The sequence below is a fragment of the Ovis aries genome, chromosome 7, assembly GCF_016772045.2.
Source record: "Ovis aries strain OAR_USU_Benz2616 breed Rambouillet chromosome 7, ARS-UI_Ramb_v3.0, whole genome shotgun sequence".
Classification (NCBI taxonomy): domain Eukaryota; kingdom Metazoa; phylum Chordata; class Mammalia; order Artiodactyla; family Bovidae; genus Ovis; species Ovis aries.
The window spans coordinates 5809104-5821668 of NC_056060.1; the positions used below are offsets into that span (position 1 = coordinate 5809104).

Sequence of the window (12565 nt, forward strand, 5' to 3'; positions counted from 1 at the left end):
TGTTTTTCTCTGGGTGTATGCCCAGGAGTGGGATTGAAGGATCACACTGTAGCTCTATTTTTAGCTTTTTAAGGAACCTCCATATGGTTCTCCATAGTGGCTGTATCAATTTACATTCCCACCAACAGTGTAGGTGGGTTCCCTTGTGGATTTTTTTTTTTGGTGATAGCTCTTTTGACTGGTATGAGGTAATATCTCGTTGTAGTTTTGGTTTGCATTTCTCTAATAACTAGTGATGTTGAGTATCTCTTCACATGCCTATTGGCCATCTGTGGGCTTCCCAGGTGGCCCTCGTGGTAAAGAACCCACCTCCCAATCCAGGAGATGCAAGAGACACAGTTTTGAAGATTGGGTTGGGAAGATCCTGGAGGAGGGCATGGCAACCCACTCCAGTATTCTTGCCTGGAGAATCCCCACGGACAGAGGAGCCTGGCGGGCTGCAGTCCGTGGGGTCACAGACATGACTGAAGCGACGGCACAGCATATTGGCCACCTGTGTGTCTTCTTTGGAGAAATGTCTACTTAGGTCTTCTGTGCACTTTTTGACTGGGTTGTTTGTTTTGATGCTATTAAATGTCATGAGCTGTTTGTGGATTTTGGAGACTGATGGCTGTTGGTCTCATTAGGAAATATTTTCTCTCAACCTGTGGGCTGTTGTTTTATTGTCTGCTTTGCTGTGCAAACACTTTTGAGTTTAAGTAGATACCATTTGTTTATTTTTGTTTTCATTTCCTTTGTTCTGGGAGACGGATGGAAACAGTTGTTGCTGCTATGTATGTCAGAGAGTCTCATGCCTCTGTTTCCTCTAGGAGTTTTATAGTATCCCATCTTACATTTAGGTCTTTAATCCATTTTGAGCTTATTTTTGTGTCTAGCATTAGAGAGTGATCTAACTTTATTTTTTTTACACATAGCTGCCCAGTTTTCCCAGCAACATTTATTTCCATAACTGTTTCCTTTATGTACGTCCTAAAAATAAAGACATTATCCTTCTTGATCATGACTTCCTTACATTTAAAAAATTAACTCAGATTCTAAAATCATCTAATATTCAGACTTAATTGTCCTCCAAATCCTTTCAGCTGTGTTTTCTTTGAATCAAGGTCCATTCAAGTTTCATGCCTTTATTCTCGAATCTCTGTTGTTTCAGAACATGACCCCCACTTTTTAAAAAAAAGACACAGATTTTTAGGAGATTATCTGATTGTTTCTTCATTCCATTCTTTTTGTTTTTCTTATAAATTTGAGGTTAAGGATTTTGGCTTAACAGTTATATTTAGGCTAAACCCTTTTGGCAAGAATATTTCATAGATGATGCTATCATGTCATCTGTCCCATCTGTTACGTTGTTAATTTGATTAAGGTGATGGTTGTCAGAGCCCTTCATTGCAAACGTAGTTTTACTTTTAATCAAAGTATCGCTCTATCCCCTCAAAACCTTCCACCTGATAGTTTTCATGTTTAATGATGAAACTCGCCTGAAGCAGTTATTTCATTAGAAATTGCTGATGAATTTTTTCTAATTCAGTTACCCTGGATTCTTTTAAGTGAGACCAACTCTACTCCCAGGGGAAGAACAGGATGGACTAGGAAAGTCTGGCTGCCCTCCATTAGGCACTCTCCACCTGCTTGGCTCTGAGTCCTCCTTCTGGTATTGGCTTGGACACCACTCACTAGAGAGGCCTTCTCTGACCACCTCAGTCTCCATCAAGTGTCACTGTAGTCTCTTTCACGGTATTGATCACAGCTAATAAGGACAGTCAATTTGTGCCTCCCCCATGGCTCAGTGGTAAAGAGTCCACCTGCGGGAGACACGGGAGATGCAGGTTTGATCCCCCAGTTGGAAAGATGCCCTGGATGAGGAAATGGCAACCCACTCCAGTATTCTTACCTTAAAAAAATCCCATGGACAGAGGAGCCTGGCCGGCTGTAGTCCATAGCATCACAGAGTCAGACATGGCTGAGTGACTAAGCTCACACTCTTGTTTGTAGGGTAAGAGCTTAATCTCACTTGTGTGCTTGATGCGCCAGGGAGCACTGGCTGTGGCTATTTTATTGCCACTGTTTATCTAGCATAACAGAGAGAGAAGCTGCTCAGTCATGTCCGACTCTTTGCAACCCCATGGACTGTAACCCATCAGGCTCCTTCATCCATGGAACTTTCCAGGCAAGAATACTGGAGTGGGTTGCTATTTCCTTCTCCAGAAGATCTTCCCGGCCCAGGGATCCAACCCGGGTCACCTGCATTGCAGAGCCTGGCGCATAGTAGATGTTGAGCAAATATTAATATATGTTGATTGGATACAGCTGGTGCCATAAGAAAACTGAGTTCGAATCCTGGCTTGTCTAGTCTTGATTTCAGCCATTATATGTCTCTGTGCCTCAGGAGGGTGATCAGCCTGTTGGAGGATCAGATGAAATAATGCAAAAAAAGGGATTCTCTATAGTGGAGAGGTTTCTGTCTTTCCATCCTCAGCTACCAAACCCCATGGTTTTAGTCATGTCCTTTGCAATCTTGCTCCAAGGTGTCTTTCTAGCTTTCTCCCTAATGGCTACCTCCTACCCTCCTGCCTTACATTCCAACTGTGTAAGACTATGCAGAAAAGGAGTCTTGCCCAGAGATAAGTCTGGGCTTTGCCTTTGGCTCCTGGAGGAGACCTCAAGGTCTTTGGAAGGTCCTGCCTGACAAGAGTGTCTTTGTTTACCTTGCAGGGGGTGGGGCTTGGAGCACACTGGATGGTCTGTGCTAATAATGTGACTTCGGATGAAGGCTTTGGGTCTTCAGCTCTCCCCTCTCTTTGGGCTGGAGATGATGGTCAGTCATGTCTGTGACTGAGACCCAGTAAAACTCTGGACACCAAGGCTCCATTAAGCTTCCCTGGTTGGAAGTCCTTTGTGTGTGCTGACACACATTCCTGGGAGAGGTAAGCACCATCTGGACGACTCTGCCGGGAGAGGACACTGGCCTCGAGCCCTTGGAAGCCTCCCAGAGCCTGCCCTGCATGCCCCTTCCCTTGGCTGATTTTCATCTGTATCCTTGCACTCTGACGGACACAGCTGTGAGTGTAACTGCTTTCAGTGAGTTCTGTGAGTCTTACTACCAAATTATCAAAGAGGAGGATGGTCTTGGGGAGCCCATCGCTTGTAGTTGGTGTCCAAAATGAGAGTGTTCTTTGGGACCCCTAATCCTTCCAAACCCCCAACCCTCCAGCTTGCTTGTCCATGCCGTTCCCTCTTCTTTGAACAGCCTCACCCTCTTGTCCACCCATCAGAACTACTCAGTCATCATTCCCCGTCTTTTGCACGCCTTCCTTGACCCTCTACACACAGGGCAGAGTGGCTCTCGGCTATTCCTACGCTGCTGCATTTAGAGATGTAGAGACAGGTGATTTCTTCATGAGTTTGCCGTTCTCCTTTTGTAGTCTAGATACTCTTCCCGAGTAGGGAATCTTCCCAACCCGCGGGCTGAACCCAGGTTTCCTACATTGTAGGCAGATTCTTTACTGGCTGAGCCACCAGGGAAACCCAGGAACACTGGGGTGGGTAGCCTATCCCTCCTCCAAGGGATCCTTCCAACCCAGGAGTCGAACCAGGGTCTCCCGCATTGCAGGTAGATTCTTTACCAGCTGAGCTCCCAAGGAAGGCCTGAGTGGGGCCCTGGCATACTTCTTTTCCCTCTCTTCCTTTCTCCTTCAAGCGTGAATGTATTCAGAGCCTCTGCTCTCCCCTACGGTAATGTTGGAAGGTTAGGAGAAAGCAGTGCTCGCGGTTCCCATAGCCTGGCTTGGTCGTTGGCTTGGAGCCTGTATCCCAGTCCTCACTTTCTCCCTCAGCTGGGAGCCCTGTGCAGTGTGCACTGCGCATAGGAGACACAGCTGCCCTGTGTGCACTTGTGTGCTCTTTCATTTTCCTCCATGTGTTTGCGTATGCCTGCATTCAACAAGTCCTATAACCACATACATGGAATATCCACTCTGAAGGCAAAGTGATGCATAAGCTATATCTCTCATCTATGCATCCCAGAGGCTGGCACAGTCTTCACTTAATATATGAATTAATGAATGATTAAACAGATGATCCACAGTAGGGGGACTATGGCAAACACTGTATGTTCACCAAGAACATAAATTTAGACTTTTCTCCAAAAGCAGTGATGCTGAACCTGATCTGAGTCATTCTCTTTGGAAGTCTAAAAATCTGTAGTCAGTCTTCCACTTCAGTCAGGATAGGGGAGGATCTTTTGAGGTAACACATACTTTCAAATTCTTATAACCTTGGACCTTCCTGGTGGTTCCGATGGTAAAGAATCTGCCTGCAATGTAGGAGACACAGGTTTGATCCCTGGGTTGGGACCAAAGAAGGAAATGGGCTATCCACTCCAGTATTCTTGCCTGGAGAATCCCATGGACAGAGGAGCCTGGCGGGCTACAGTCCATGGGGTCGCAAAGAGTCAGGCACGAGCACAATATATATTAAAAAAAAAAATACTAGTTTTATTAAAACAGAGACATACTGCTGACCCAATGAGAAGCCCACTTATAGGCTAGATGTGGCCCAGGGCCCCCGGGGTTTTGACCTCTGCTGGAGAGGGAGCCTTTCTTTTTACCTTCAGCCCTAGTGCTTTGTTCATACAAACCCCTTTACACCCCCACTCTTTCCTGTGGTCTACCCCATATGTCATAGTGGGGCAGACCCATCCTATTCAGTTGGTGCTAAATAGATGCCTGCTGGTTATTTATCCCCAGAGCACTAGGAATTAAACTCTGTTTAGAGTCTGCAGGGAAGTCCTTTTGGCCCTAAGCTCATCAGATCTGCACAGCAGTCACTGGGCTGTGAAGAAAGCTTGACTTTATTAGTTCCCTCCAGGAAATACTCTCAAAGGAACCCCTCCTCTTTCTTATTGTGTCTCCCTCCAGCCTGTTGATCAGCCAAGGTTGATGTCTGTAGGGCAAATGGGAAGCATAACTTACAGCTAAAATGGGAAGATCAAGCCTTTTACAAAGGTTTGCTGAGAGTAAACACTGGTGATTCTCTGCCTGTCCCAGTTTCCTAATTTGGGCATGTCTTCTGGGGGCGGGCTTGGCAGTGATGGTGGCGGTTCTCCTTCCTGCTAGACGCAAGGCACATATCATGCTCACTGCATTCTCTTCATTTGTTTACCGCCTTATACAGCCTTCTGGCTGCTCTTACAGAAAGCATCTCATTGAATTCTCACAGCCAGTGAAGCAGCTGTTAACATCCCTTTTCCTGATGAGGTAACAGATGTTCAAAAAGGCAGCCACGTTACTCGCTCCAGCTTCTAGGATGTCACATGCCCAAGTGAAGCCCCTCCTCATGAGCGTTTCCCCAACTAGAGGATCTTGTATAACGTCTCTGTTTAAGGCTAGTTCCATGAGTTGCAGAAATAATTTTCCTTATGTAGGTTTCTATTTTTACTTTATTGTTGTTGCTGTTCAGTCACTAAGTTTGGTCTGACTCTTTATAACCCCGAGGATTATAGCACGCCAGGCTCCTCTGCCCTCCACTATCTCTTGGAGTTTGCTCAAATTCATGTCCATTGAGTCAGTGATGCTATCTAACCATCTCATCCTCTGCTTCCCCGTTCTCCTTTTGCCTTCAATCTTTCCCAGCATCAGGGTCTTTCCCAACGAGTCGGCTCTTTGCATCAGGTGGCCAAAATATTGGAGCTTTAGTTTCAGCATCAGTCCTTCCAATGAATGAATATTCAGGGTTGACGTCCTTTAGGTTTGATCGCTTTATCTCCTTGCTGTCCTAGGGACTCTCAAGAGTCTTCTCTGGCACCACAGTTCAAAAGCATCAATTCTTTGGCACTCAGTTTTCTTTATGGTCCAGCTCTCACATCTGTACACGACTACTGGAAAAACCATAGCTTTGACTATATTCTGGTGGCGAAGTGATAGCTCTGCCTTTTGAAATGCTGTCTAGGTTTGCCATAATTTTACTTTCAGGGAGCAAGCATCTTTTAATTTCATGGCCACAGTCACTGTCTGCAGAGATTTTTGGAGCCCAAGAAAATGAAATTTTTATTTAGCCTTGCACTATGTAATAATGTCTGTAGAACCATGGATTGATGTGCTTGTACAAGCTTTTGTAATTTGCATTAAGATAACTAGAAAAAGAGCTCTTTTATCCTGTGTCCCTGAGTCTCATAGTTGAATCGGTAATAGAGTAGATTCAAGTTAAATCAAGGTATTAAAAATGATACATACATATCCTAAGTAGTTTATCCTAACTTCAAATGCATATATTGTTTCATGTAAACAATGGGCTTCTCTTTGAGTGTGGCCTTGTGTTAGTCTCCTAGAGCTGTCCTAACTGAGTACCACAGAGAGAGCAGCTTAAACAAGAGAAAGGCCGTCTGAGAGTCTGGAGGCTGGGAGTCCAAGATGAAGGTGTCAACGGAATTGGTTCTTCCTGACCAGACCTTTTAGAACTAACACCCAAAAAAGATGTCCTTTTCATTATAGGGGACTGGAATGCAAAAGTAGGAAGTCAAGAAACACCTGGAGTCACAGGCAAATTTGGCCTTGGAATGCGGAATGAAGCAGGGCAAAGACTAATAGAGTTTTGCCAAGAAAATGCACTGCTCATAGCAAACACCCTCTTCCAACAACACAAGAGAAGACTCTACACATGGACATCACCAGATGGTCAACACTGAAATCAGATTGATTATATTTTTTGCAGCCAAAGATGGAAAAGCTCTATACAGTCAACAAAAACAAGACCAGGAGCTGACTGTGGCTCAGATCATGAACTCCTTATTGCCAAATTCAGACTTAAATTGAAGAAAGTAGGGAAAACCGCTAGACCATTCAGGTATGACCTAAATCAAATCCCTTATGATTATACAGTGGAAGTGAGAAATAGATTTAAGGGCCTAGGTCTGACAGATAGAGTGCCTGATGAACAATGGACTAAGGTTTGTGACATTGTACAGGAGACAGGGATCAAGACCATCCCCATGGAAAAGAAATGCAAAAAAGCAAAATGACTGTCTGGGGAAGGCTTACAAACAGCTGTGAAAAGAAGAGAGCCTAAAAGCAAAGGAGAAAGGGGAAGATATAAGCATCTGAATGCAGAGTTCCAAAGAATAGCAAGGAGAGATAAGAATGCCTTCTTCAGCAATCAATGCAAAGAAATAGAGGAAAACAACAGAATGGGAAAGACTAGAGATCTCTTCAAGAAAATCAGAGATACCAAGGGAACATTTCATGCAAAGATGGGCTCGATAAAGGACAGAAATGGTCTGGACCTAACAGAAGCAGAAGATATTAAGAAGAGGTGGCAAGAATACACAGAAGAACTGTACAAAAAAGATCTTCACGACCCAGATAATCATGATGGTGTGATCACTAATCTAGAGCCAGACATCTTGGAGTGTGAAGTCAAGTGGGCCTTAGAAAGCATCGCTACGAACAAAGCTAGTGGAGGTGATGGAATTCCAGTTTAGCTATTTCAAATCCTGAAAGATGATGCTGTGAAAGTGCTACACTCAATATGCCAGCAAATTTGGAAAACTCAGCAGTGGCCAAAGGACTGGAAAAGGTCAGTTTTCATTCCAGTCCCAAAGAAAGGCAATGCCAAAGAATGCTCAAACTACCGCACAATTGCACTCATCTCACACACTAGTAAAGTAATGCTCAAAATTCTCCAAGCCAGGCTTCAGCAATACGTGAACCATGAACTCCCTGATGTTCAAGCTGGTTTTAGAAAAGGCAGAGGAACCAGAGATCAAATTGCCAACATCCACTGGATCATGGAAAAGCAAGAGAGTTCCAGAAAAACATCTATTTCTGCTTTATTGACTATGCCAAAGCCATTGACTGTGTGGATCACAATACACTGTGGAAAATTCTGAAAGAGATAGGAATACCAGACCACCTGACCTGCCTCTTGAGAAATCTGTATGCAGGTCAGGAAGCAACAGTTAGAACTGGACATGGAACAACAGACTGGTTCCAAGTAGGAAAAGGAGTACGTCAAGGCTGTATATTGTCACCCTGCTTATTTAACTTCTATGCAGAGTCCATCATGAGAAACGCTGGGTTGGAAGAAACACAAGCTGGAATCAAGATTGCTGGGAGAAATATCAATAACCTCAGATCTGCAGATGACACCACCCTTATGGCAGAAAGTGAAGAGGAGCTAAAAGCCTCTTGATGAAAGTGAAAGTAGAGAGTGAAAAAGTTGGCTTAAAGCTCAACATTCAGAAAACGAAGATCATGGCATCTGGTCCCATCACTTCATGGGAAATACATGGGGAAACAGTGGAACCAGTGTCAGACTTTATTTTTTGGGCTCCAAAATCACTGCAGATGGTGACTGCAGCCATGAAATTAAAAGACACTTACTCCTTGGAAGAAAAGTTATGACCAACCTAGATAGTATATTCAAAAGCAGAGACATTACTTTGCCGACTAAGGTCCGTCTAGTCAAGGCTATGGTTTTTCCTGTGGTCATGTATGGATGTGAGAGTTGGACTGTGAAGAAGGCTGAGTGCCGAAGAATTGATGCTTTTGAACTGTGGTGTTGGAGAAGACTCTTGAGAGTCCCTTGGACTGCAAGGAGATCCAACCAGTCCATTCTGAAGGAGATCAACCCTGGAATTTCTTTTGAAGGAATGATGCTAAAGCTGAAGCTTCAGTACTTTGGACTCCTCATGCGAAGAGTTGACTCATTGGAAAAGATCCTGATGCTGGGACAGTTTGGGGGCAGGAGGAGAAGGGGATGACCGAGGATGAGATGGCTGGATGGAATCATGGACTCGATGGATGTGAGTCTGAGTGAACTCCGAGAGATGGTGATGGACAGGGAGGCCTGGCGTGGTGCAATTCATGGGGTCGCAAAGAGTCGGACATGACTGAGTGACTGAACTGAACTGAACTGAACTGAACTGAGGGCTGTGAGTGAGAATCTGGTCATGCTTTCTCTGAGCTTCTGATGGTTGCGGACACTCTTGGGTAACCTTGTCTCGCCATGCATCATCCCAGTCTCTCCTTTCATCTCTCCTGTATGAATTCCCATGTCTAGATTCCCCCATCATAAGGACACCAGTCATACCGGATTAGGAGCCCATCTTACTCCAGTATGACCTCATCTTAGTTTAACTAATATGTCTGGAATGACCCTATTTCCAAATAAGGTCCCATTCTGAGAAAGTAGAGGTTAGGATTTCAGCATATTTTTTTTGGGGGGGGCAGTAAAGTTCTCCACAGCACAGATACATTAACCAGGATTTTATGGTATCTAGCATAAACTGCATCCAAAGAGCATTGCCCACAATTTCCGAATTTCAGATTCTTTAAAATGGGATGAGAATTCAGACCCTTGGATATAAATTCGAGTGTGAAACCTTCTAGGATTTTATTCCTTTTCCCTACTGGTTTTACAGCTGTTTTCCTGCCCACCAAACTCAACAACAAAATTTATGATATCATTTTTGAGCAATTTACCTTTGCCATCTTTCTTTAAGGCCCATTCAACTTGATTTTCATATAACTTGGACTTTTTTTTTTCTTTTCCTACTGATATTTCACTGATTTACATGATATTTACTCGAGTCACATATGTCCAAATTGGCACAGCCTGGTTTGGGAACAAGATCAGAGTTCTCTTGGTGAGCATGCCAAGACCCTGGTGGCAACGGAAGCCTGTGGGTGGGTGAGTGAGTATTCCTGGGATGCAAATGTCAGTCAGCAAAACTGATGGAGAAGGGCATGGTGTCTGCTCGTGGGTCTCTGAGACCCACAAATCGAGAGCCTCTGTGCTCTGGCGGCTGTGCCCGGTGGCCTGGCTGCCCTCACCATGCCGCAGAATGAATATATGAATGTATCGAGTCACACCGGAAGCACTATGGATATCACTTCTCGAGTCACACCGGAAGCACTATGGATATCACTTCTCGAGTCACACCGGAAGCACTATGGATATCACTTCGATTACCATGAGAACAAGAAGAGAGAAGGAAGGTCAAGAGGCTCATGAATGTTCAAAGGAGTCGAAAAAGATGATTGATCTGAAAGCTAAGCTCTACCATAGACAGCTCCATGCTGAGAAAATACACATGAAAAAGATGCATGAGAAGAGAAACAACCAAACCGAAGCACGATGAGAAGATTCCGCAGAGAATAGTGCCTGCATAACCACTGGGCAGAGAGGGACAGTCTCGAGCTGATGTACCTTCCAACATGATTAGACAAAACTGAAAAGAGACAATGGGAAAAAGGCAGCCTCTCTGCCCAAAGTTCTCTCCTAGGAAGAAACAGAAGTATGAAAAGTTATTTGAATGGAAAGACAAAGAAGAAAGCCTAGAAGAGGGTGGTTACAAACACTACTTTGTTGGGCAAGGCTTTACTCTAAAGCTACCCTAAATATGAAAGATTCATTAGGCCAATAGGATTACGTGACACATCCTAGACGGAAAGCCACCTTTTGCCTGCCAGTCCTTGGTGTAAAGAAGAATCCCTCATCCCCACCGTATACACCTTTGGGTGTTCTTACCAAAAAAGTCAAGTATTAGGCACTCAAACGTGTCCGACTTTTTGCGACCCCATGGACTGTAGCCCACCAGGCTCCTCTGTCCATGGGATTCTCTATGCAAGAATACTGGAGTGAGTTGCCATTTCCTCCTCCAGGGGCCTTCCCAACTGTACATACAGGAGACTTCATTAACATGCACTAGAGGATGCCCCAGAGAAGGAAATGGCAACCCACTCCAGTGTTCTTGCCTGGTGGGCTGCCGTCTATGGGGTTGCACAGAGTCGGACACGACTTAGCAGCAGCAGCAGCAGCAGCAGCAGAGGATACCCCAGGTTAACCTGTTAAAGAAAACTGTTTCTTGAGTCTCTAAATTCTATACCAATTCTAGACCCCTGGTTGATGAAATGTTTGTTTCTTTATTTAGGTTTTAAGGTGAATGACCTGGGGCTATTTGTTTCCGTCAACCTGATTGCAAATCGAAAGGCACAGTTGAAATGTCTATTTTTCTTGCCATCCTCAGAAGAGATTGCTGCAAATCTACTCTATGACTCTCATTCTTTTCAGCTTACAATACAAATAGCTTATTATTTTTTGCCGCCTGTGTCTTATAATAAAGCAGTGCTGAAAAATTAAATAGAAGAAAGTTCAGTTCCCATACAGGCTATGAAAATGATTTGCTGGTGGTGACTTTTAAGCTTGATTCTAAATAGATTTACGAAGAAGGGCACTTGGAAGACTTGTCCAAATTTTGCTATTTAAGGTATCTTGAAATTATAGGCTCACTCTCCCTAAAATTTCAAAAACGTAGAGCTTAGGCTTTTAAGGGTATAGCAGTGATAAAAGCTTTCATAGTCACTTCTATAAAGCAACACTTCATAGTTACCAAAGGTGCTGTTGTTGAGGCGGATGTGAATGAACTGGGCCTTGTGACACAAGGAGGCAAAGTCATTTGGGAAAAGTATGCCCAGGTTACCAGCGATCCTGAAGACGATGGATTCACAAATGCAGTGTTACTGGTTTAACAGCACTTACATACAAATTGCTCCTTGTAATCATTGAAGACTACACACCAATCAGGATACTGTTACTCATATTTCTGAATTGCAAAGTCATTTGGGAAAAGTATGCCCAGGTTACCAGCGATCCTAAAGATGATGGATTCACAAATGCAGTGTTACTGGTTTAACAGCACTTACATACAAATGCTATGCTCTGCTCTGCTAAGTCGCTTCAGTCGTGTCCGACTATGTGCAACCCCAGAGACGGCAGCCCACTAGGCTCCGCCGTCCCTGGGATTCTCCAGGCAAGAACACTGGAGTGGGTTGCCATTTCCTTCTCCAATGTATGAAAGTGAAAAGTGAAAGTAAAGTCGCTCAGTTGTGCCTGACTCTTAGCAACTCCATGGACTGCAGCCCACCAGGCTCCTCCATCCATGGGATTTTCCAGGCAAGAGTGCTGGAGTGGGGTGCCATTGCCTTAAGTTCCTTGTAATTATTGAAGACTGCACACCAATCAGGATACCGTTATTCATATTTCTGAATTGTACCAACCAGCCTTACATGTCTACAGTCATCAAGAAAACTATTTATTCCACTGTTGAAAAGGAAAAAAAAAAAAAAAACCCCAACATTAAAATAGCTCAATTAAAAAAAAACTGAGAAAATCGAGAGTTCAGTGAAATGCATATTGGGTAAAGGAACATCTACTGTGTATAACTGTTCAAAAAGTGTGTAACCCCCCTAAACCATCTAATCACCAATGGGATATGCACCATACTTTGTAAAAGACTATCATTTAGGCACTGATTTACACATTTTTGAAGTTTATAAGTATTTATATAGAACCAGGTCTGTGCTGAGTGCTGGAGGCCAAGACTAAAGATTAAAGCTTAGTCTTGTACCCTCTGTGAAGTGGAGGAGAAAGTACCGGTGGGTGGAAATTTCTTTCAATGCATTTCCCAGAGCCACGGAAGGTTTTTGGAAATAGACTTAGAAAGAATGTAATGGTATTAGTCAGACTTTCCCAAAGAAACAGAACCAAGAAGATAGAAGATGTGTCATGG

General features: G+C 44.0%; 1 pseudogene; it reads left to right on the forward strand.

The window, feature by feature from the left end:
• Positions 1 to 9828: 9828 nt before the first annotated feature.
• LOC101103982 (ribosome biogenesis protein NSA2 homolog) lies at positions 9829 to 11635 on the forward strand (annotated as a pseudogene).
• Positions 11636 to 12565: the final 930 nt, after the last annotated feature.